Source organism: Nycticebus coucang, chromosome 16 (assembly GCF_027406575.1).
Source record: "Nycticebus coucang isolate mNycCou1 chromosome 16, mNycCou1.pri, whole genome shotgun sequence".
Lineage (NCBI taxonomy): Eukaryota > Metazoa > Chordata > Mammalia > Primates > Lorisidae > Nycticebus > Nycticebus coucang.
The window spans coordinates 60,772,661-60,797,426 of NC_069795.1; the positions used below are offsets into that span (position 1 = coordinate 60,772,661).

The following is a 24,766-nucleotide window of genomic DNA, read 5'->3' on the forward strand; positions in this document are numbered from 1 at the left end:
CTACACATGATAGATCCAACTGGAGCTGGAAAATATTCTTCAGAGTAAAGTATCTCAGGAATGGGGGAAAAAAGTATCCAATGTACTCAGTACTACTGTGAAACCAATTTATAATCTAATTTATTTTCATCCTAGCATGGAGCAACATGACCTGTAACCTCTTGTGAAATGCTTGGTATTTGCCCTTCAGGACAGACATAAAGTCTATCACTTACACTAATGGTAAAATAACAATCACAGCTTGTCCTTGCTTGTGGGTAGGTAATATGTAAACTATTCTAAAGTTTCTCTAATGTATAACATGAGTTCATTTGTTACAGCAGAGTAAGGCAAGCATAATGCATTCCCTCTTTTTTAAATCAAAAGAAAATGATCATAACATAAAGCCTCCACTTACTAACTCCTAGTTTATTGTCCTCTCTTCCTGCTTGTACTTAATATTTTGCCAAGAGGCTGGGATGGAGGATAAGAAGTAGGTGATATATACACATGTTTTTTGTCCTGCCAGGAAAAGTTAAAGGTCCTGCTCCCAAAGGATAGATAATTAATCATAGTTAAAATGGCAGTCTGTCACTAGAGAAGGAAAGAAAAAGCAGAAATATGAAATAAAGCAGATCTGAAATATTGGGTAGTACCAAAGAGATCAAATATTTAACTTTAAATGTGCATAGGGATTTTTTAAAGAAAAAAATATATACTAAATTCTAGGTACAAAAGAAAAATCAGAAATGTGGTCTTTGTGCTCACAGTCCAGATGGCCACTGCTCTAATTTTGAAAGCAGAAAATTGGCACGTGTCACTTGGGAGTGGAGTATGGAAGAACACAGAGAACTACAGGTCCAGCTTTATGCTGTGAAGCAAAGAACGCAGGCAGCTAGCTATGTGGTTCTGCAAACTTATGGTGAGGACTGGAGTGCCTCTCCCTCACTGACTAATATGGAATGGAATGTAAGGTTGCAGCTAGAAGGTTCTCTGCAATCCTGAGATGGGTTCTGTTCTAGCCAAATCTCTTGGATTCCAGCAAGCTCCAGTCTGGCTGTGCCTTTCTGAGGGACAAACCCCTCCCTGTCCCTGCAGAACTCCTGGGATATCTCAGTGACAGCCCCACTCCACCACCCCCACCAGTTAGTCATTCCTGGAATTTGAACTGTGAAAACACATCAATTCCTGACTCAACACTTGAGTCAATTTTCAGTGAACTTGGGAAATTGAATGGGACACCATCTCATCATCCAATAATCAGTGGTTACCATATCCAGGGGTGGGGGATTCAGAGGTTTAAAATCAAACAAATTCAGATCTTATTTATTACATGCAGAAACCCTACTGTATATTCTTTGTAGAATTGAAAGTGTTAAACTTATTGTGCCTTAGTTCTTCATCTATGAAAAGTGGAGATAGTATCTTTTTGGCAAACATTGCTTTAAATGAAGGTGAGATAAAGAAAGATAAATTTTCACTTTGCAAACATTTTTTAACAAATCATAGGCTTCTTTCTTTCAGTTCCAAAGCTAATAACTTCAGGCCAAACCGTATCTTGTGAGTGGGGAAATGCTGAGGGATCCCTCACAGACCAAAGTCATACAATATGTAAATTGATTAGGTCCCTTAACTCTTTACATGGCCCTTCCTATCTTCTGTCCATTTCAGTTTCTAAACCTTTTTTTCATTATCACACCACTAAAGAGCCTTTCAGGGCATTTTTTCTCATTGCTGTCACCTCTATAAAATTTAACAACATATACATACTGTTATACCTGTTTATGTACAATTAAGTTCATGAACTCATCCAAGAAAAAGTGCTACATACCTCATTGCTGAATATCACTATGGACACCTTCAAAGTACTACCCTTGAGAAGATATGCACCAACACCAGCACCTAGTCTATATTTCAAATCAATTTTGGAATTCTTTTTCTGAAATGGCCATCAGATCTGTCATCCTACAGCACATAAAAACAATCAACAACAATAATGAATGCCACTCTGCAAGACAATGCCACACATCCACATGAACATAGCCCTGAGACACTGATACACCAAGGTTATGAAACCTCACTCAGTCATTTGTATAATGCTGCTGACATAGTAGATGGTGGCAAGCTCATGAACTTAATTGTCATGCCTGGTACTATAACAACTTCTGACGGTCATTCCAGAAAAAGTATTCCAAAATTGCTTTGAAGAGTAGATTAGGCACTGGCATCTGTGAATAGCTTCCCAAGGGAAGTACTTCGAAGGTGACCATAGTGATCTTCAGCAATGAGGTATGTAGCACTTTTTCTAGGATGAGTTTGTAAACTTAATTATCACAAATTGCATGTATATCTGAACTTTATGCACAAAAAGAGTAAATTTTTTTTATACCTCCTCAAATCAATTTTCACTCCCTATGGGTAATATTGTCCTCACTGGTCTATGCTATTAAAAAAAAGTGTTATAAGAGTTTGTGAGAAGGCTTTTTGTAAAGCATGTAGAAGAAAACATCATTGAATTCTACTTCAGAACAAATTCTTCTTGCCATTGTCTCATAACTATTAGAGATATGAAAGTGTTAACCAGATTTTAACAACTTCTTTATCTCCTGTGGTTAGCCACCAATGTCCAGGTCAATGGATACTGAAATAAAGAAAGAATTATAAGAGGCAAGAAATTAAATGACAACACTAGGCCTCAGCCCCCTGATGTGTTGTCCCCTACTTGGAATCACATGACATACTGCCTACAGCACAAGTACACAGGAAATAGGGCTAACCCTCCAAAAACTAGTCCCCAGTTAATTAACTAATTGGTTTCTATTCTATTCTATGTGGATGCCCATATTTTTCCCAATTAAACTTTTCTTTCTCACTTAAAATTATAACTAATGCTACCTTCACCTTAGTACACAAAATTGAATTTTTTATGGAAAAACTTTGCTGACTTGTGGTATTTATTTGAATTTTTAAATAACTCTGAAGACAAACAGTACAAATTAATTTGCACACAGAGCTTCTAAAGTGTAGGCCATATTTCCTGTTATTATTTTGAGAAAATCTCAGTTATGTAATAGATTTCATTGAGAAATCAAGTTGATATAATGGTAGAAAAATATTGATTTTTGGTGAAATAAAAAGTTTTTAATATTTAAAAAAAGTAATAGAACAATCATAGATGTTGAGGAGGACGTGGAGAAATTAGAACTTTATACACTGCTGACAAGAATGTAAAATGGTACAACCACTTTGGAAAATAGTTTGGCATTTCTTCACAAGTTAAATATACACATACCATGTTACCCAGCAAATCTATTTCTAGGTGTAGGTATTTACCCAAGAGAAATGAAATATATCTCCACAAAGACTTGCACTGGGAGAATGTGGACCGAAGATCCCATTCTTGGTAAAGGAAAGCACTTCCAGAAAAAGAGGAAAACTAAAATGTAAGCTGGGTGAGTCAGAACAAAGAATAGCCAGCTAGTTTACATTTAAGCTAGCCATTGCTAGCAAGCTTCTTGCCTTTTCTGAAATTCTAGCCTATTGGGGATACAGCTTACAAACACCCTGCTGGGTCTGTGAACACTCTGAGGAAAATAATGGTCATAGAAGAGGCTATGACAATGTCCTACGAAAAGGCAACATTCTCTAGGGCATTTTCTGCCCATTAAACAAGCAAAGCAGATACCCACTGTGGAGATTTGCATTTGCCTGGGGCAGAGACCAAGGGAGTAGCTCAAGTCCTGAGATATGAGCAGAAGAGCTTACATCCCTTATTGCAGAGGAAGATTGTCTGTGGTGGTGATGGGAGGAAAATGCCTCCTTTCCACCAATTCCTCAGAGGAGATTAACCCTGTAGGCATTTTACTCCACAGAGAACTAGCAGAGTTTAACACCTCCCTGGAAATCTGTGTGTGTGATCTCAAGCAGGAAGCTCTCTCAAAACAAGGTTCAGATTTCACATTAAGGTCAATAATAGTAACAATAGGAACTAATATGCTCAATCAGAGAAACTCCTAGCATCTTTGTTCCATCCCTCATCTTACCCTCTGGGCAAATAGACTTCAATAAAATCAGAGTGAAGCAAACACTCTGGGCCATTGCCAGAAGCCCACAAATGGGCAATGGACCTCTGAGCTCCCACTTTTAATTCTACTCTATGTCTCATGTCTTTTTTTTTTACCCTCATTTCTAGCTCTATATTTCTTAAGTAGGTCACCGCCAATTTCCATAGGTCTTAGTGGACCCTGCTCCCAAGACGGGACCCCAACAACTTGTACATAAATGTTTATAGCAGCTGTATTAATGAAAGCTAAGAACAAACTGTAATATACTCATGCAATTAACCCTACTCAATAATAAAAGAATGAATTACTGTTAAATGCAAAAACATAGATCAATATTAAAATCCATAAGGTTAGTGAAGTAACCAACATGCAAAAAAGTACATATTTTCTGTTCATACTTTTATAGAACTCCAGTAAAGAAAAATCTAATCTATAGTCACAGAAAGCAGGTCTGTGGTGCCTGGGGCCAGAGATGGTGGATAAGTTAGCTGGGAAGGACACAGAAACCTTTGGGGGTGGTAAAAATGCTTTATATCTTGATTGGGTGGTGGTTACATAGATGTAGACATTTTTCAAGAGTTATCAACTATATACTTAACATGGGTACTTAAAAAAGTAGGTCAAAATGGGATGTGAGGGCGATCTGGCTGTGACATCTGTCACCCCATTGAGCACCAGGGTTGATTCGTCTGATCTGGCTGGCGAGGCAGGTGTCCCCTTCCTCCCTCACCACTCCATGTGCATCCCTCCCGAAGCTGCACGCTCAGTCAAAGAGGACGACCTTCCCTGATAGAGGAGGACCGTTCTTCGGTCAAGGGTATACGAGTAGCTGCGCTCCCCTGCTAGAACCTCCAAACAAGCTCTCAAAAAAGTAGGTCAAAATGGTGTTAAAAATGCAACAATGAAAAGTACATACTATGCAAATACTGTAAATAGTATTTATAGAATCATAACTGCAGTCATCTAACAGTGCAAGTCCCACTACCATTTTTAACAGGATTACTTATTTACATACTATAAAAGTCTCCCATTGAAAAAAGTGTATGGTTATTGGACTTTTTGTGATGTTATGCAGCCATCTCCTCAATCCAGTTTAGAACATACTCATCACTTCAAAGAATTCCATCATGCCTCATCAGCAGTCAATCCTCCCCAACACTTCCAACCCCAGGCAACAACTGAACCATTCTCTGTAATGACAGTTTTGTCTCTTCTAGAAATTTTATCTAACACAAAACGTAGTGAATTGTAACTGGCTTCTTTTTTGTGTTCTTTTTTTTTTTTAATTTTTCTTCTTTTTGTTTTAAGATGAAGAAACTCAAAATGTCAGTAGCAGATCAAGGGAAAGGCACACATTTGCTAATTCTCAGTTGAGCACTCAGCCATGACACCGTGCTATTCACAGGGTTCGGTATGCCAAAGCATAGAAAAACTGGTTTAGGGGACTCCTATCTGTAGCTGTATAGTACAGGTAACCTCAACTTCTCTGAGGGTCAAATCTCGCTTATGTAAAATGAGGGTAATAATATATAATGCATAGCTTTGTTGCCAGCAATAAATTAATTATACAAAGGGCATAACACAGGGACAGGCAAATATTAGGAATTTAACAAGTAATAATCATTGCTGACTGAAAATCACTTAAAGCATGTTGCATCTTGAGACAAAGGGCATAAGACACAGGAAATTAATAAATGTTGGTAATTGAAGGTTAGGTTTTAAACTTTGACTTAGTTAAGTTTTTTAAGAAGAATGAATTCCATAGATCAAAGATAGAGCCAGATAAATGAACAATGATTTGCTAAATGTATTTTTTTGCCTGATCTCAATAGTTTTCAGTCCTACACATTATAGTCACCTGGGGAGTATTAAAAATTACCAATGCCTGGACCCCAGCCCAGAAATTTTGACTTCATTGGTCAAAGGAGGTGCCTGGACACTGGAGATTTTAAAATTTCCCCTGGCAATATTAATATATAATTCATGGCTGAATCAACAATTTGATTCCCTGGGTTAGGGAATGAGTTCAAAATTGTGGACTAAACTATCTTTTGAGTATGCCATTCTGACACCTTAGGAAGGGGCAACTGTGGAGCCTGCCTGTCCAAACCCACACTTCCATTCACAGATGACACTTTCTCATTTTTCTAAATTGCATCAAATGTTTGTATAATTAAGCATAGGCTTAAGGACTTTGCATGAATGACATTAGATGTTTCTGCTCAGAAGGAGGTTGCCTTTCACCTCCACCACCTATGCTGCCACTTTTCCCTCTAATTTTTTTTTTTTTTTTTTGAGAAAGAGAGTCTCAGTATGTCGCTCTCGGTAGAGTGCTATGGCGTCACAGCTCACAGCAACCTCCAACTTTTGGACTTAAGCTGTTCTCTTGCATTAGCTTTCCAAGTAGCTGGGACTACAGGTGCCCATCACAATGCCCAGCTATTTTTTGGTTGTAGTTGTCATTGTTTTTTGGCAGGCCTATTTGAACCAGCAGCTCCAGTGTATGTGGCTGGCACCCTAGCTGCTGAGCTACAGGTGCCGAAACTAAACCTATATTCTTAAGCAATAAGTGCACATCCAAAGAATAGCTACTTCAAAAAGATAAAATCTGCATAGACTATTAGTCTAATTTAGAAGCTCTGAAGACTCTTTAGAAGCTCTGAAGACTCAGAAGGCCTGGACGAGTCTCCTACCCTCTTTGGTGTCCAAATATTTAATTTGTAGAATAAATGGATTTTGTTTTATAACTCCTAAGGTATTTTCTAGTCACTATGATCCAAAGGTGGTAATTCTCATGAATAACATAATAGTGACCAAATTCTTTGTTTAACATCACTTACAACTCTTTTACTATTACTAAACATCTCCTAAAATAAGGGTTCAGATCTCTGTTAAAATCATTAGTACAAAAGCATATATGATATATTTGGTCTTTGAGTGGTATACTTAAATTACCTTTACCAAGAAATGAAATGGCTCACCCTGGGTAGAGTGCCCCGGTGTCATAGCTCATAGTAACCTCAAACTCCTGGGCTAAAGCAATCCTCTTGCCTTAGCCTCCCAAGTAGCTGGGACTACAGGCCATTACATCCCTTTAGTGTTTCCATTTTTATTAGAGACGGGGTCTTGCTCTTGCTCAGGCTTGTCTCAAACTCCTGAGCTCAAGCTATTTACCTGTCTTGGCCTCTCAGAGTGCTAGGATTATAGGCATGAGCCACCACACCTGGCTATTTATACTTCTTAGAAGGAACTGACCATTGTAATCAAAGCGTGGTTATGTTAATAAACTATTATTCTTCCCAAAAAGATGCTGACATAACCTTAGTCAATTGATTAACCAATTGGCCAAATATGGTACTGTAAAATTACAATATGGCGTTAATCATTACCTGGTGAAATGATTATGAACCTTTGTGCAATGCTGTGGCCACTCGCAAAAATCACTAATGCAGCCACTCATCACAAATACAGCTACATCAATCAGAAGAAAATTCTGGCTGTGGAATTGAAGGAGAGTTTGTTTAAAGAAAGGAAAACAACTCTAAATAGTAAAATAAATATTTTCTCCTGCCTTTGGGTGACCTTATGCTCAACCCTTTCCTCTAGGAGAATGCTGTCTCCAAGCCTGTGGTTTCGTGGCATGGCAGTCATCTGGAGAGTCTCTCTGCAGTCCAGCAATGGGCCACTTTCCGGCCACACAAACCTGATTTCCTCCTCTTTTCTCCACCAACACCCACATTCTCACTAACGCGCTCATTTTTTAAGATGGATTCTCTTTCTTTAACAACAACTTTACTTTATCAACCCTTCAATTCTAAAATGTTCCTGTTCTTCATTTCTAAGGCACAGTCTGGCAGAGCTACCAGTCCCAAAGAAGCTCTGCTTTTTTATGGTGCTGAGGTTTGAAGAAATATGGGTCAATGAAATAACTTATCTGAAGTAAGAATCACTTTAAGTTTGTTTGTCTGGTCACTTGCAGAGATTTTAGGACAATAGTCATGAAGTAATCAAGTGTTCTAAGCTAAGAGATTAGATAATGCCTCAAGAATATAATACAGCATAAAATTCCAATTATGCAAGAGGAATACGTCCTAGACCTCTGTTGCACAACACTGTGCGTATAGTGAACAGTACAGCATTATCCACTTAAAAATTGGGTAACAGGGTTAAAACTGAGGGAATATAATAAGTCAGGTTCAGTGCATCATGCCATTGCTGACAATTCCAAGGAAATGCCAGTGGGACATCACTGTCACACCACCATGGAACTATCTGAAAGGAGCTAGGAGCTGAAAAGCCAAATTAAAGAGTCCTCTAGCAGAGGTGGGGTGCAGTGGCTCACACCTATGGTCCTAGCACTCTGGGAGGTTGAGGCGAGTGGATTGCCTGAGCTTAGGAGTTCAAGACCAGCCCAAGCAAGAGCAAGACCCCATCTGTACTAAAAATAGAAAAACGAGCTGAGCATAGTAGTGAATGCCTATAGTCTAGCTACTTAGAAGGCTAAGGCAAGAGGATTATTAGAGCCTAAGAGTTTGAGGTTGCTGTGAGCTATGACACGACAGCACTTTGCCCAGAATAACACTGTCTGGAAAAAATAAAAAAAAAAATTCCCAAGTAGAGGTCATACACAGTAACCCAAACTTGAGAGTATCTGAGATGGGAACTGTGTTTCCAGGAAGGAGCATATCTGGGGCCATATTACTGTGTGTTTTCATGTACATTTCTGAAAACAGGCCTATATATAGTTCAAGGCTGTCCTACTCTGTTCAGGCTGCCATACCACATGCTATAAACTGGATGCCTTAAACAACAGAAGTTTATTTCTTACTGCTCTGGAAATCCAGAAAGGCCAAGCTCAGGGTGCCAGCATGAGTATCAGTATCTAGTGAGCCCTGCTCCTGGCTTGCAAACGACACCCATTTTGTCATGTCCTCACTTGGTCTTTCCTTGATGCATGTAAGTGGAGAAGAGCTCTCTCTCTTCTTCTATAAAACCACCAATCCTATCAGATTATGACTTCCTTTAACTTTAATTACTTCATAAAGTTCTCTCAACATACAGTTATATTGGAGGTCAGGGCATCAACATATGAATTTTGGGGGAACACAATACAGTCCACAGGGATGTTATGGCTACCCACACAGAATATCCCCAAATGTGGAAATCAGTTCTATCCTTCAGAGAAACACATTCTTTAAATCTATCTTACAAATACCCTATTTTTGATGCTGGAACCCTTCGTCCAAAATAAATTTCCCAAGAGATTTAGTATATAATATGGAGAATATGCCAGATGGTAAGGTTGGACAATGCGTTCGGCCTGTGTTGAGGTGAACAGTTGCATCTGCAATGACCCTGCTCTGAGAAGAGACAATAGGAGATTTCAAGGAGCTGCCAATCTGAGTAAATGGCTCAAGCACAAGAACCATGAAAGTCCCAGGGAAACATCTTTGCCCTCAATACATGAGAATTTCAAAAAGCAGCTGTACCTTGAGGTTACCCTGGAACAAAGGGGAGCCAAATATGGCTCTGGCTGCAAGAAGAGACTCATCTAGAGTGTGTTTCATACTGAGTCATCAGGGTATTTCTTGAGGGAGTTGAGCAACTGGTCTGGCCAGTTAAAGCCTCTCATAAGAATGTATGTACTCCAGTTAGCATCTTACTGATGAAATCAAGTACCTGCAAAACCAGAAGCTTCACCTCATCAGGGAATCTTTCAGGACTTGCTGTTTGCACAAAAAAGGAAGTGATCATTGTTATAGAAGAATCCAGGTCTCTTCATGAAATCATGAAAAAAAAAAGATGTATTGGCCTAGGGTCAGAAAAACTCTGATATCATGCATATTTTGCTACCAATTAGCCTTGGGGAAAAAAATAGCCCAGTTTTCTCATCAGTGAATGAAAGTGTAGATTAGGCCAGTGAGTCTGAAGTTTATTTAAATTGCAGGTTTTCAGAACCATAGCCCCCCCAAAAAATTTGATTCAGTTGTTCTGTGGTAAGATCATTTCATTATTTACTGGGACCCTATTGATTATGATACGGGCAATCAACATTCCTCCCTACACATACACACATTCTGATAAACATTGAACTAAATGATTTCTAAAGTTCTTCTGCCTTTCAGATTTTACAATTCTATGTTTCTAAGTTTCATCCAAGCAAAGCATCATATTAGGCCCACATTCCTGAATAAGCTGCAACAGAATTACTAAAAACAAACATCTTTTTCTCACTCTAAGTACACTGGACCATGCCACTGTAATAAAGCCCAGGAGAGAAAGAAAATAATGATGTCTAAGCATTATTTATTTTTGCAACCTTCATCTTGTATAAGCTGGTAGGTAATTTTCCATGTTAAGTATGTTCAAAACAATGACCCAGAGTGAGATAAAACTGCTTGGAATATTCTTCAACATCTTCTGCCCTCTTTCTTTTGGCCCTGATACCAACTCTATTTGTGAAATCTCAGAACCTAAATTCCAGTATTCAGATTTTTAAAATAACAAAAACAAAAAAATGAGGCTTTCACTGTTGCCTCTTATCTCTAATTCCATTTCCAAGGTTACTCACTGATTGTTTCAGATAGGTGGAATTTTTTTCAATACACACATTGTATTCTCTTATAGGATATTCTCTGTGATTTAAACATCACCTGCATGTCCAGAGCTTCTTTCTGTGATCATTATTTGTTTTCAGTAGATACGAATGAAGCTTAAGACAGTTTCTTGAAGGCAGAGATGCTGTATTGTGTCTTCATGAATGGTTAAACACAAAAACTAGTGCTTTGTAGAACAGTGTTCTGCCAGGGGAATGGGTAAGCATAAATATATCATTTCTAATGAAACCCCTGTTTATTCAATAATCCAGTGGAAGGACTAGGGAACTGGTCAACTTTGGAAGGAGTCAGTGAAGGAAGCAGGAATTGTGACCTCATTAGGAAATTCTCTGTTGCTTTCTTCTACTCTACAAGGCTGTCCACAGTCTTAAATGAGTTGTCTCAGTCTGTGTGGGTCACCTTAGGACAGTCACTTGCTACCTGATTTTATTCAGATAGACGTTTCCTCAAATACCATTTTCTTTTGACTTTCTGCAGAAAAAGTTAATGGATATAACTTGGAGCCAGATGAATTAATTTTTTACGTTCTCTGTTTCTTTTTAACTCTTGTTCCAAATACTTAGAGAGATTAGAGAAAGAACAATCAGGTCTTCACGGCCAAAGTGCAGGGTGGAGGTATGTGGCCCCAGAAAGAAGGCATGGGGGAGACATTCAGAGATGGGCAGGAGGCTTCTCCAGTAAGTATCCCTCCTCAGACCATGAGTGACCCTAAAGGAGAAACCAAGTCTTCAATCATCTTGCAAATCTAGCAAAGTATTTTAATATACAATAGTGGTTTGACATAGGTTTAAGTGAAATGACTCCAGCTGAATGGAAATTTTCCATTCAAATATTTTAAAGTATATAAGAGATTGGGGACATGGTGATAAAAGTCTTTATAAAATTTCAATTAGGAGAAACAAGTTTCAGAAATCCCTAAGAGAGTAGATTTTGTTTTCACCACAAAAAAAAAAAAAGAGTATGTGAGATAATGCATACATTAATTAGGTTGATTAAGCTATCCCCCAATGTACACATATTTCAAATCTTGATGTTTTACACTATGTATTTTTTGTCGGTTAAAATAAATAAATGAATACATAAATGTGTGATACTTTCTTTGGCATTTTGGAGGCTCAGGAATTGTTTTTAAAGAGGAGAAAATGTATTTTTAATATATTTGCATTTCTTCCCTTTTGGGTCTTTAATTAGGTCTGTCTCAGACATCCTCAACATATAAAATAACTAAATGAGAGGAAAGAAACTCAGGGTTTAAGGTTCAAGCAAACCTATTAGGCTTTGTGTTTTTATGATAAATTTTCATTTCTATCAGAATATAAATGTTGTGATTAAAATACTAAAATGTAGAGTGGTACACAAAATGGAAAATTACATAAAGAAGTGTAAAGAATGCTAAAGGAAAGAAAGGAGGAAAGTTAGCCCCAAATTGCTACAAACTATAATTGGAAAAACTACAAAGCATATTTGAGGCGCCAACCTGGCTCAGACTTTCTCTTCTTTGCCACTAGCTCTTGTCCTAGTAAAGACGTCGTGTAATACATTCTGATGCTTATGATTCGTTGTGTGTAATATTTAATTCACCTAATTAGGATGAATACATAATTTTACCATCAAAACAGGGAGTGCTTTTGTGAGTGAAAAGGTCCATCAAACCAGGTCTGTCTCAGACAACCCAAGATATGCATTTGCTCTACTCTTGACCCACTTAAACCTCTATTTTTGTGTATTTTGTTCAAAGTGTGCCATATTTGCTCCAAGGGTGATCTTAATTCAACTTCCACAGTGTGCCATCCTCTGAAGTGAATCTAAGTCTGCTTCAAACATACCCAACTATAGCCCAGCTGTGAGGACATAGCCCAAATCGGTGTAATATCAAAGGTGGGACATACCACCAAGTCAGAATCTGATTTGAGTTCTTGAAGGACAAAGGACATGGCACAAAATAACACTAGATCACAAAAGAATAAAGCAAGTTTTGTTATAGCAGCAAGGAAAAAGTTAGATTTAAATGATAAATTATCTTTATTGCCTTTCTAAAAGTTATTAATTTCCTACTACAACAGGTAACAGACCTCTAGATCACAGTCTGTATTTCAATGCAGATGTGATTAAATAGCAGTGTGACAAAAGGATATTAGTTTTTCATTTATAATATTATTTTCCTTAAAACAGTTTATATTTCATTGGTTTTTTTCTTTATGTCAAAAGAAATTTCTGATGTGCTCAATAAACCTTTGGAGGTAAGTTAGCATCATGACTAATTTAGCCAATGATGTCAGTTACTTTCAGACAAGTATCAACAGCTTCATGGTATATTTTGCATTTCTTTGCATTGGGTGATTTTTTTTATATATATTTAAAAAAAAAGTAAAAAAGTAAAAAAAAATTTTTTAAGTAGTACAGCCTCAACCAATTAAACAATATTAGAAGTGATGTGAAAATATGAACAAAAGAAATGTTTTTAAAATTCTTCAAGACAGAGGCACTAGCCAAAATGATAAAAAAGTTAGAGTTCTGACCAACATATGTTCATTCCTGGCCCAAGGAATCAGGGGGGCAAAGGTAGTACAAGACTTTGCTCATATCTCAGTCTCTATCTGAAAGCCAAGAACATCAGTTAAGAAGAGACAGCCTGATCATTTCTACATGAAAAGAGAAAAACCTGAGAACTTGCTAAAATAGGGAAGGTCATCTAAATACACCAGCACCAGGAGAGAAGATGAAAACTGAGCCAAAGAGAAGCAGAGATGGAAAACCTTAAAATGAGACTAACTCCCTTAGTTAAGCCATATATGGCTAAGTTGTATGTAAAGCAGGGGGGAAGGAAAAAGCATAAACAGAAGATGTATACCAAAGTCTGCGATCTTTATGAATATGAATTGAATGCTAAGACAGAGGAGATGCTTAAGGGATTAGAATAGCTAGTTCAGGAAATGAAATCTGTGGTGGAACACCTGCTATGAAATCCCACTCAACAAGGTTGACTGGGGCAAAATGAAATAAAAGTCTTTGCCACTTACTTCTCCATCCAGATGCTCCCCACCAAGCCCCAACTTACAATTACCTAGTATCCTATCTCTACTCCTATTTTAGAGAAAGATGAATGTATAAGCAAAACTTCCACAAAATCTTTCAACATGTAAACGCAGTGAGAGACGAATCAGCTAGAAGTAGGTTTTTGAAACTTGTCAGCATATTGGTGGTAATTGAAATTCTGACAGTAGATGGGTTTGTACTCTATGCATCCCTCACATACACTGTGCCCACACTGTTGTCTTCAAGGAATATTCTCCTGCAAACTTTCCTCTGGCCTGGCTAACTTTTATTCATCTTTTAGCTCTTAAACTCCCCACCCATTCGACTTATGCCTTTGTTGTACATTCTCATAGCTACCCTTTCATTGTTCCAGTAGCACTATTACTATCGGATGTTTACAATTTAATATTTATATTATATATATATATATATTTTTTTTTTTTTTTGGAGACAGAGTCTCACTATGTTTTCCTCAGTAGAGTGCTGTGGCATCACAGCTCAAAGCAACCTCAAACATTTGGGCTCAAGTGATTCTCTTGCCTCAGCCTCCTAAGTAGCTGGGACTACAGGCGCCCACCATAATGCCCAGATATTTTTTGGTTGCAGTTGTCATTGTTGTTTGGTGGGCCCCAAAGGGCTCGAACCTGCCAGCTTTGGTATATATGGCTGGAGCCCTGCTCACTGAGCTACAGGTGCCATGGCAATATTTTAAATATCTTTTATTATTCTGTATTGAACACTAAACTCCCTAAGAAAAGGAACGGAGTGCACCCTGATATCCTCACCATCTGATCTGATCTGGTCTGTAGGCAGCAGTCAACAAATGAATGAACTAGGAAAAGAATTAATGACAGCAGTACATTGCCATGACTCATGCATGTTCACCTAGGAAGCAAATTGGCCTGGCTACTCTGGGCATGGACTGGTCATAAGAGCATCAAACCAGAGCTGCAGCTCACACCCATAGAGCTGAGCATGACAGAGAATATGTGGATGAGGGAAGCAACCATCAGTTCATAGGTCCAAAGGGGACACTAACAAGAGTTAGTCTTTCCATAACTGGCTTGGGAACTGGGGACACTGACCTAAATTTCAGAGATGCTGTTGCTAAACAGAATTTTACAGCACTCAGATGTCTGCTCTCTTTGTTCATAAGATTATCTCATCAACATGTGTGCTTTTAGAAATCTTTTCCTATTTGCTTTTTATTGATAACTTTTCATTTATTTTTATTTCAAATTAATATGAGGGTACAAATTTTTACCTTACATTGTTCTCACTTCAAAGATAAAGTTCAAGTTGTAAAAGAGCCTCTCGTCCAGGGGGCATGCTGAGGACCCTGGTATTAGGTGAGATACTGCCAAAAGCCCTCCTTCCTCCCACCAATCACCCTACCCACTACCCGCATCTTCTTCCTCACCCTGCCCTCTTGCTAGACAATATTTGTGTTTTATTGTTCATGTGGGCATGTAATTATTTATATATTGGTTTCATATTAGTATGGAATACATTGGATATTTATTTTTCCATTCTTGAGATAGTTTACTAAGAAGAATGTGTTCCAATTTCATCCAGGTAAACATAAAAGCTGTAAGGTCTCTGTCTTTTTTATGGCTGAATAGTATTCCATGGTATACATGTATCCATTCGTGGGTTGATGGGCATTTGAGTTGCTTCCACAACTTGGCAATTATGAATTGAGCTGAAATAAATATTTTGATGCAAATGTCCTTGTAGTAAATGATTTTTGTTCTTCTTCGTAGATACCCAGTAATGGGGTTGAGGGATCGAATGGAAGGTCAACTTTTAATACACATCTACCCCATGGGTGGAATTATTGAGCCACATCCTCGTAATTTTAAAGGCATGTAGCTCATATAACTGAGATGAGAGGATGTTTAGCTGGCCTTCCCTGCCCAATTATTCTTTTTATATTAAAAATAGAACTATTTACTTAAATAGCTACTGAAATATGAACTCTAATCACTAAGAAAACATTTTATAATATAATTATAAAGAAAGGCAGCTGTGTAATTTAACCTCTCTAAATCTCAGTTTATTTACCTGTAAAATAAGGATTATAGCATTTACCCTTCAGGAAGAATCTGAGGCTCAAATATATGAAGCTCATATATTGAAGCTCATAATAGGTACTAAGCTCATATATTAAGCTCAAACACAAATGCTGTCATTATTAAAATAAATTTACAATAAAAATTAAGAAAATCAAATACTTTGCATCAGGTGATAATCCTTTTACTACCCATTAATTCTTGTAGTCCAAATATCAATATAAAATGTGTTTTCCTTCAGATCTATGTGAAATATAACTTACTGCTTTATTCTGAACATTTTCTGAGTTCTAGAACCTTATACATTATTATGTGTTGGCATTTAAGTCCCTGGAGAAACTTCCCTTTCTCGTTTCTCACTCTAGTAGGAGAAAGCTTTTGAAGCTCACTTAAAAGCCAGGGCCAAAGTATGTCTTAGGAATCCACCTGTCAGTTTTTCTTTTTGACCTAACCTCAGAGCACCAGCTCAGCCTCTATCATCTGACCTCCTCCTGCTATCAATTTACAAATCGGAACCTACTTTTCCTTTCTTCTGGGCCTCTCAAGCTGTCATTCTTCTGCCTCTGACATTAGCATTACCAGGTGCCTAACTCCAGACCTTCCATATCAGACTCTGTGAGAGTGGAGTTAGGAATTCACATTTTAACAAGCTCCAAAGGGGATACTTAGGCCTTAATCCAGAGGGCAGCATTTCTGTGAGCTGAGAAAGTTTCTTGGGCCTTTCAGAACAGGATTCTGCTCTTGGGCTTACGCGATTCTGTTTTCAACACCTTTCAAGCCCTACTAGATGGTATGTGCCTCCTTCCCCAGGGCCTGAAACACACCCCACTAGATCAACTTTAAACTTGTTTTTCATTTGAAGGATCTAGAGCAAAAATTGGTACCTAGCTAAGTCTAACCACAGTAATTCCTGATGAGTTCACATATTAAATGATCGATTCTACAAGATAATAGGTACTAAGCTCACATCAATGATTGCTGAAGGGTAAAATACTTCCTGTTGACAGTGGGAGATAGGCTTTTAAGTGGTACACCACATGGCATTAAATAACAACGAGTCACAAAGTGAGAACTTTTTCAAATCTCTATCTTTCTGATTGCATCAGAGTAAGTCTTAGAGCTGTGCTACCAGTGTTTTTCTGTGTCTTTTAGCACATCCCTGACATTCTTCCTGTCACCCTTTTTTGATGGAGAGTAGGTTTCAACTCTTCCTCAAGCAACAAGATTCAACTAAAATGGGATGAATGGCATGACTTTCTATGTGTTTACTTCTATTGTTTTCTTCTATTTGTTTTGTAGTTGTGATATAAAATCTCCTTTTATTCATTTAAAAATGAAAAAGTGAATTGATTATTAAAAATGATAGTTCAGGTAATAGATGGCAAAAATCATGAATGGTGCAAATGAATGAATAAAGATTTGGGAAATCTGTTTAGTGGATTAAAAAAATCACGAGTAGGTGAGAGGAATTCTAAGAGTAAGATTAGAAAACAGATTTTCTTATTGTACCCCATGACGGTGAGTTTCGCACATTGATGTCTGAGTTCATTTAGTTCATTAGGGTTACTTTTAACAGACTATCTGAAACTGAGTAAATCGTAAAGAAAAGAGGTTTATTTGGTTCATGATTCTAGTGGCTGAAAATTTGAGATTGGGTATTTGCATTTCATGAAGTCCTCAGGCTGGAAAGCAGAAGAGGGAACACGGTGAAGAGGGGAAGTCCAAGGGATATCCAAGGTGCATAAAAACCCTCTTGCAGACACTATGCATAATCCATTCCTGGGAGAACTAATCCAGTCTCACAAGAGCAAAAACTCCCTACCAAAAATAGCACCAACTCATTCAAGAGGGATCTACCACTAACCCAAACACTTCCCAGCAGGCCCCACTCCACAATATTACCACACTGGGGACCAAATTTCTATACGAGCTTTGGCTGGGATAAACAAACCATATCCAAACCACAGCATCTTTTCTTTTTTTTAAATTAAAGGTTATTTTTACTGTAATTTCAACTGTTCAAAAGAAAGCCATGGACAAGAAGAAAAAAAATTCAATGAATAAGATCATAAATTGTACATTCTCTCTATTAATCAATAAGAGCCCCTAAACTCCACTTAAGAGTCCATTTACTTTTTTTTTTAATTGTTAAATCATAGCTGTGTACATTTGTGTAATCAAGGGGTACAATGTGCCGGTTTCATATACAATCTGAAATATTCTCATCAAACTGTTCAACACAGCCTTCATGGCATTTTCTTAGTTATTGTATATAGACATTTGTATTCTACATTTAGTAGGTTTCGTCTGTACCCATACTAAGATGCACCATAGCTGTAGCCCCACCCATTACCCTCCCTCCACACTGACTTCCCCCCTCCCTTCCTCTCCCTTGGCCCTTTCCCCATATTCTTGTGCTATAGTTGTGTTACAGCCTTCATATGAAAACTATAAATTAGCTTCATAGTAGGGCTGAGTACATTGGATACTTTTTCTTCCATTCTTGAGATACTTTGCTAAGAAGAATACGTTCCAGCTCCATCCATGTAAGCATGAAAGAGGTAAAGTCTCCGATATTCTTTAAGGGTGCATAATATTCCATGGTATACATGTACCACATTTTGCTAGTCCATTCGTGGGTACATGGGCACTTGGGCTTCTTCCATGACTTAGCAATTATGAATTGGGCACCAATAAACATTCTGGTACAGATGTCTTCGTTATATTGTGACTTTTGGTCTTCTGGGTATATACCTAGTAAAGGAATTACAGGATCGAATGGCAAGTCTATTTTTAGATATCTAAGTATTCTCCAAACATCTGTCCAAAAGGAACATATTAGTGTGCATTCCCACCAGCTGTGTAGAAGTGTGCCCTTTCCTCTGCATCCATGCCAACATCTCTGGTTTTGGGATTTTGTGATCTGGGCTACTCTTACTGGGGTTAGGTGATATCTCAAAGTAGTTTTGATTTGCATTTCTCTGATGATTAAGGATGATGAGATTTTTTTCATGTGTCTGTAGATCGTGCATCTGTCTTCGTTAGAGAAGTTTCTCTTCAAGTCCCTTGCCCACCCTGAGATGGGATCACTTGTTCTTTTCTTGCTAATACGTTTGAGTTCTCTGTGGATTCTGATTATTAAACCTTTATCAGAGGTATAACCTGCAAATATTTTCTCCAATTCTGAGAGCTATCTGCTTGCTTTACTCACTATGTACTTGGCTGTGCAGAAGCTTTTTAGTTTGATCAGGTCCCAGTAGTGTATTTTTGATACTGCTTCAATTGCCTGGGGAGTCCTCCTCATAAAATATTCACCCAGGTCGATTCCTTCAAGAGTTTTCCCTGCACTTTCTTCAAGTATTTTTATAGTTTCATGTCTTAAGTTTAAATCTTTTATCCAGTGAGAGTCTATCTTAGTTAATGGTGAAAGGTGTGGGTCCAGTTTCAGCCTTTTACAGATCACCAGCCAGTTCCAGACATCTACTTCTCTGCTTTTGTGCCAGTACCATGCTGTTTTGATCACTATGGATTTATAGTACACTCTCAAGTCTGGTAGCGTGATTCCTCCTGCTTTGTTTTTATTGCTCAGTAATGTTTTGGCTATTCGAGGTTTTTTCTGATTCCATATAAAACGAAGTATTATTTTTTCAAGATCTTTAAAGTATGACAATGGAGCTTTAATAGGAATTGCATTAAAATTATATATTGCATTGGGCAGTATGGACATTTTAACAATGTTGATTCTTCCCAGCCATGAGCGTGGTATGTTTTTCCATCTGTTAACATCTTCAGCTATTTCTTTCCTTAGAGTTTCATAGTTCTCTTTGTAGAGATCTATCCCGTCCTTTGTTAGGTATACTCCCAAATATTTCATCTTCTTTGGCACTACTGTGAAAGGAATAGAGTCCTTGACTATTTGTTCAGCTTGGTTATTGCTGGTATATATAAAGGCTACAGATTTATGGGTGTTGATTTTGTAGCCTGAGACATTGCTATATTCCTTGATCACTTCTAAAAGTTTTGTAGTAGAATCCCTAGTGTTTTCCAGATATACAATCATATCATCTGCGAAGAGCGACAGTTTGATCTCTTCTGACCCTATGTGGATACCCTTGATCGCCTTTTCTTCCCTAATTGCAATGGCTAAAACTTCCATTACAATATTAAAGAGCAATGGAGACAATGGGCAACCTTGCCTGGTTCCTGATCTAAGTGGAAATGATTTCAATTTAACTCCATTCAATACGATATTGGCTGTGGGTTTGCAGTAGATGGCCTCTATTACTTTAAGAAATGTCCCTTCTATACCAATTTTCTTAAGTGTTCTGATCATGAAGGGATGCTGGATATTATCAAAAGCTTTTTCTGCATCAATTGAGAGAATCATATGGTCTTTATTTTTAAGTTTGTTTATGTGTTGAATTACATTTATAGATTTATGTATATTGAACCAGCCCTGAGACCCTAGGATAAATCCAACTTGGTCATGGTGTATAATTTTTTTGATGTGTTGTTGGATTCTGTTTGTTAGGATCTTATTGAGTATTTTAGCATCTATATTCATTAGTGATATTGGTCTATAATTTTCTTTTCTTGTTGGGTCTTTCCCTGGTTTGGGGATCAAGGTGATGTTTGCTTTGTAGAATGTGCTGGGTAATATTCCTTCTTTCTCTATATTTTGGAAGAGGTTTAGTAGTATAGGTACTAGTTCTTCTTTAAATGTTTGGTAGAATTCTAACATAAAGCCATCTGGTCCTGTGCTTTTCTTTTTAGGGAGATTTTGTATAGTTGATGCTATTTCAGAACTTGATATAGGCCTGTTCAACATTTCCACTTCGTTCGGGCTAAGTCTTGGTAGGGGGCGTGCTTCCAGGTATTGGTTGATTTCTTTCAGATTTTCATATTTGTGAGAGTAGAGTTTCTTGTAGTATTCATTAAGGATTTTTTGAATTTCTGAGGGGTCTGTTGTTATTTCATCATTACCATTTCTGATTGATGAAATTAGAGATTTTACTCTTTTTTTCCTGGTTAGGTTGGCCAAAGGTTTATCTATTTTATTGCCCTTTTCAAAAAACCAACTTTTGGATTTATTGATCTGTTGTATAATTCTTTTGTTTTCAATTTCATTTAATTCTGCTCTGATTTTGGTTATTTCTTTTATTCTGCTGGGCTGGGGTTGGAGTGTTCTTCCTTCTCCAGTTGCTTGAGATGTCCCATTAAGTTATTAACTTCCTCTCCTTCCATTTTCTTGAGAAAGGCTTGCAGTGCTATAAATTTCCCTCTTAGGACTGCCTTTGCAGTATCCCAGAGGTTCTGATAATTCGTGTCTTGATTGTTATTTTGTTCCAAAAATTTGGTGATTTCCTTCTTAATCTCATCTACCACCCATCTATCCTTCAGCCTAAGGTTATTTGGCTTCCATGTTCTTGTATGGGTATGCAGATTCTTGCTGTTATTGAGTTCAACTTTCATTCCCTGATGCTCTCAGAAGATGCAAGGGATAGTCTCTATTTTTTTTTAAATTTGCTAAGGTTAGATTTGTGGCCTAGGATGTGGTCGATTTTCAAGTATGTTCCATGGGCTGATGAGAAGAATGTGTATTCAGTTTTGTTGGGATGAAATGTTCTGTAGATGTCTGTTAAGTCCAAATGTTGAATGGTTAAGTTTAAATCTAAGATTTCTTTGCTTAGCTTCTTTTTTTTTTTTTTTTTTTTTTTTGCAGTTTTTGGCTGGGGATGGGTTTGAACCTGCCACCTCCAGCTTATGGGGCTGGTGCCCTACTCCGTTGAGCCACAGGCGCCACCCCCTGCTTAGCTTCTTTTTGGAGGATCTATCCAGGACTGCTAAAGGGGTGTTAAAATCTCCAACTACTATGAGACTGGAGAAAATCAAGTTGCTCATGTCTGTTAGAGTTTCTTTTATAAAATGAGGTGCGTTCTGGTTGGGTACATAAATATTAATAATTGAAATCTCATCTTATTGAGTATAACCTTTAACAAATATGAAGTGTCCATCCTTATCCTTCCTTATTTTGGTTGGTTTAAAACCTATTGCATCTGTGAATAGGATTACAGCACCTGCTTTTTTCTGCTTTCCATTTGCCTGGAGTATAGATGACCATCCCTTCACCTTGAGTCTATATTTATCTTTTAATGTAAGATGCAATTCTTGTATGCAACAGATATCTGGCTTGAGTTTTTGTATCCAGTCAGCCAACCTATGCCTCTTTCAAGGACAATTTAAACCATTCACATTAATTGAGAACATTGATAAGCCTTTCGAGGGTCCAGTGGACATTTTTAATCCTTTTGCAACTGTGGAAGTTGGAATTTGTTCAAAATTTTCTGGGTGGGTTTACTTTTCTGGTGGAGGATTATGCTGGTCTTTATGGAGGATAGGTCTGAGAATATCCTGGAGAGCTTGTTTAGTTGTGGCAAATTTCTTCAACATGTGAATGTCATTAAAGTATTTAATTTCTCCATCATAAATGAAACTCACTTTAGCTGGGTACTGGATCCTGGGTTGAAAATTATTTTGTTTTAGGAGATTAAAAGTCAATGACCATCCTCTTCTAGCTTGAAAGGTTTCAGCAGAGAGATCTGCAGTTATTCTAATATTCTTGCTCTTGTAGGTGATGGTTTTCTTTCGTCTGGCAGCTTTCAGTATTTTCTCCTTCATATTAACTTTAGTGAAATTGATTATGATGTGTCTAGGGGATGTCTTATTTGGGTTGAGTCGTGCTGGAGTTCTGAAACTGTCTGCTATCTGAATTTCAGAATCTCTTGGCATGTCTGGAAAGTTCTCCTTCATAATCTCATGGAGAAGAGACTCTGTGCCTTGTGAAGCCACTTGGTCGCTTTTGGGGATCCCTGTAAGATGAATATTGGTTTTCTTCAAATTATCACTCTGAGAGAGTGCTCTGTTTTTGCCCTCCATTTCTCTTCCTCTTTGAGAGTTTGGGAGCATTCTAAAGCTTTGTCTTCAATGTCAGAAATCCTTTCTTCTACTTGCTCCATTCTGTTACTGAGGAATTCTACTGTGTTTCTCAGATCTTTGAGGGCTGCAACTTCTTGTCTCAATGTGTCAAAATCTTTGGTCATTTGGTCTTTGAATTCGTTGAATTCTTGAGATATCTTTTGGGTTACTGCTTGGAATTCTAATTCGATGTTATTTGCTATCGAGATTCTGAATTCAATTTCTCACATTCCATCTTGTGCATGGGTGCTTGTGCTGTGTCTGCCCCATTGATCCTTGGGGGAGTTGATCTACTCTGATTATTCATATTTCCAGAGTATTTCCTTTGATTTTGTCTCATGATTGTTTTTCACTGTTGCCTCTGGCCATCCCCAGTGTTGGGGTGGTGTCTCTCCAAGATTAGACCCGGGGGATCACTCTATTCTTGCTGGATCTTTGTAGGGAGTTGCCCTGTGTAGCTCTTCTGGGCTGCCCCAGCCAGGGAGTTCTGGTTGTGGGAGCAGCTCCAGAGTGTGACACACCAGGATCCAAAAACAGTTTGTGGGGTTGTCCACATGGTTCTGGGAGTGCCTGGCACCCAGTGACTTTGGGCACAGAGGGCCCAAGGCTCCAGCAGTCTCTGGCCAGGAGAATGGCTTTGGGCAGAGGCAGGGAGGGCTCTGGAGGGCACGAGGCTACCAGATTCCCTGGCTAGACGAGTGGGCCTTGTGGAGGCAGGGAGGGTACAGGAGGGAGGTTGCGGGGCTGCATGGCTCCTGGAGTTCCTGGTCAGAGTGTGAAGAGGCTCGCAGCTCTTCGGAGGTCCGGGAGGGTCCTGGCGCAGCTCTTATTGGGGTCTGAGAGGGTGCCGATCACAGTCCCAGTGCAGCAATTCCGGAAGTCCAGGAGGGTGCCAATCACAGGTCCCTACGCAGCTCTTCTGGAGGTGGGAGGGTGCAGATCATGGGTCCCTCAGAGGCATGGTAGCCAGCAGCCGTTCAGTCCCGTGTGTGGGCGGCACCCCCAGTTCATCAGTCAGCTGTGGCGGGGACAGCAGCAGGAGCACCACATCACATGCGCCTGTGGCCGGAGTAGCACAGCGAGCTACACAGGGAGGGAGCCATCGAGGTAGTGGGAAAGGAAGAGTGAGGTAGGTAACGCAGCTCAGATTGGACTGGGTCCCCGCACTACTGCTGGTGCCTCTTAACTGCCACCGCTGGCCGGAAAGCCGCCCCAGCCACTGCTGTCGCCATCGATGCAGCCGGGAATGAATGCCCAAACCACAGCAATTTATCTTACATTGTTTTATGCATTAGAGGAGCAAGTCATTTAACATTTCCTGGATAGGCAAATGAGATTCCACACCAGCTGCCTTACAGGTACAAGGGAGAGCAGTAGGAATTAGCATCCCCATTGCTCTTCAGCATCCCTTAGTAATGGAAAGGAATCATTAGAAAGGTCACTTTCTAAGGATTCCACATTTAAACCCTTCACACTTCCACCTTTTTATTCTTTACTCTTTGAATTAAAGCTGAACAATTTCAGTCTCTTCACCAAAATTCTCTTCCCATATTTTCTAGCATTTCTGTTGTACCTTTCCAAACTCGTATCTCATAGCCAATTGTATTTAGGATCATGTTTCCCAGGTGCAATAGTCCAGCACATGAGAACAAGCTCAGAATGTCTGGACCTCTGGGGACCACAGCCGCTCTTGGATTTTATAAATACACCAATAATAACGCAACTCAGCTGGCTGAGCTATGGGCACTGATTGAAAATGAGTAGAAAGGATGGTGAATTTTGTTCATTGTAACAGTAATATGTCTCTTGTAAGAAAAAAAAAAAGGCTGGTAATACATTATTTAAGTTAATAAGTATAACACAGAGGAAAATCTGCATACTGTTAGGCCTTTATTTCTTCTTTGATAAGGTATGGTGCCTTAATTCTATTTATTTTTTTTGCATTTTTCTACCTTAACATTCATCCCTGAGATTGTTCTCTTGTGAAAAATACTTTGATACAAGGTGGTAGTTTCTGTTAAAT

The 24,766-nt window shown here is 38.5% G+C and overlaps 1 protein-coding gene across 18 annotated transcripts in view; it reads left to right on the plus strand.

Annotated features, from left to right (window-relative positions):
• PHLDB2 (pleckstrin homology like domain family B member 2) overlaps positions 1-24,766 on the plus strand; it is a 234,988-nt gene that overhangs the window by 67,723 nt on the left and 142,499 nt on the right. The gene's annotated exons all lie outside the window — the stretch shown is intronic.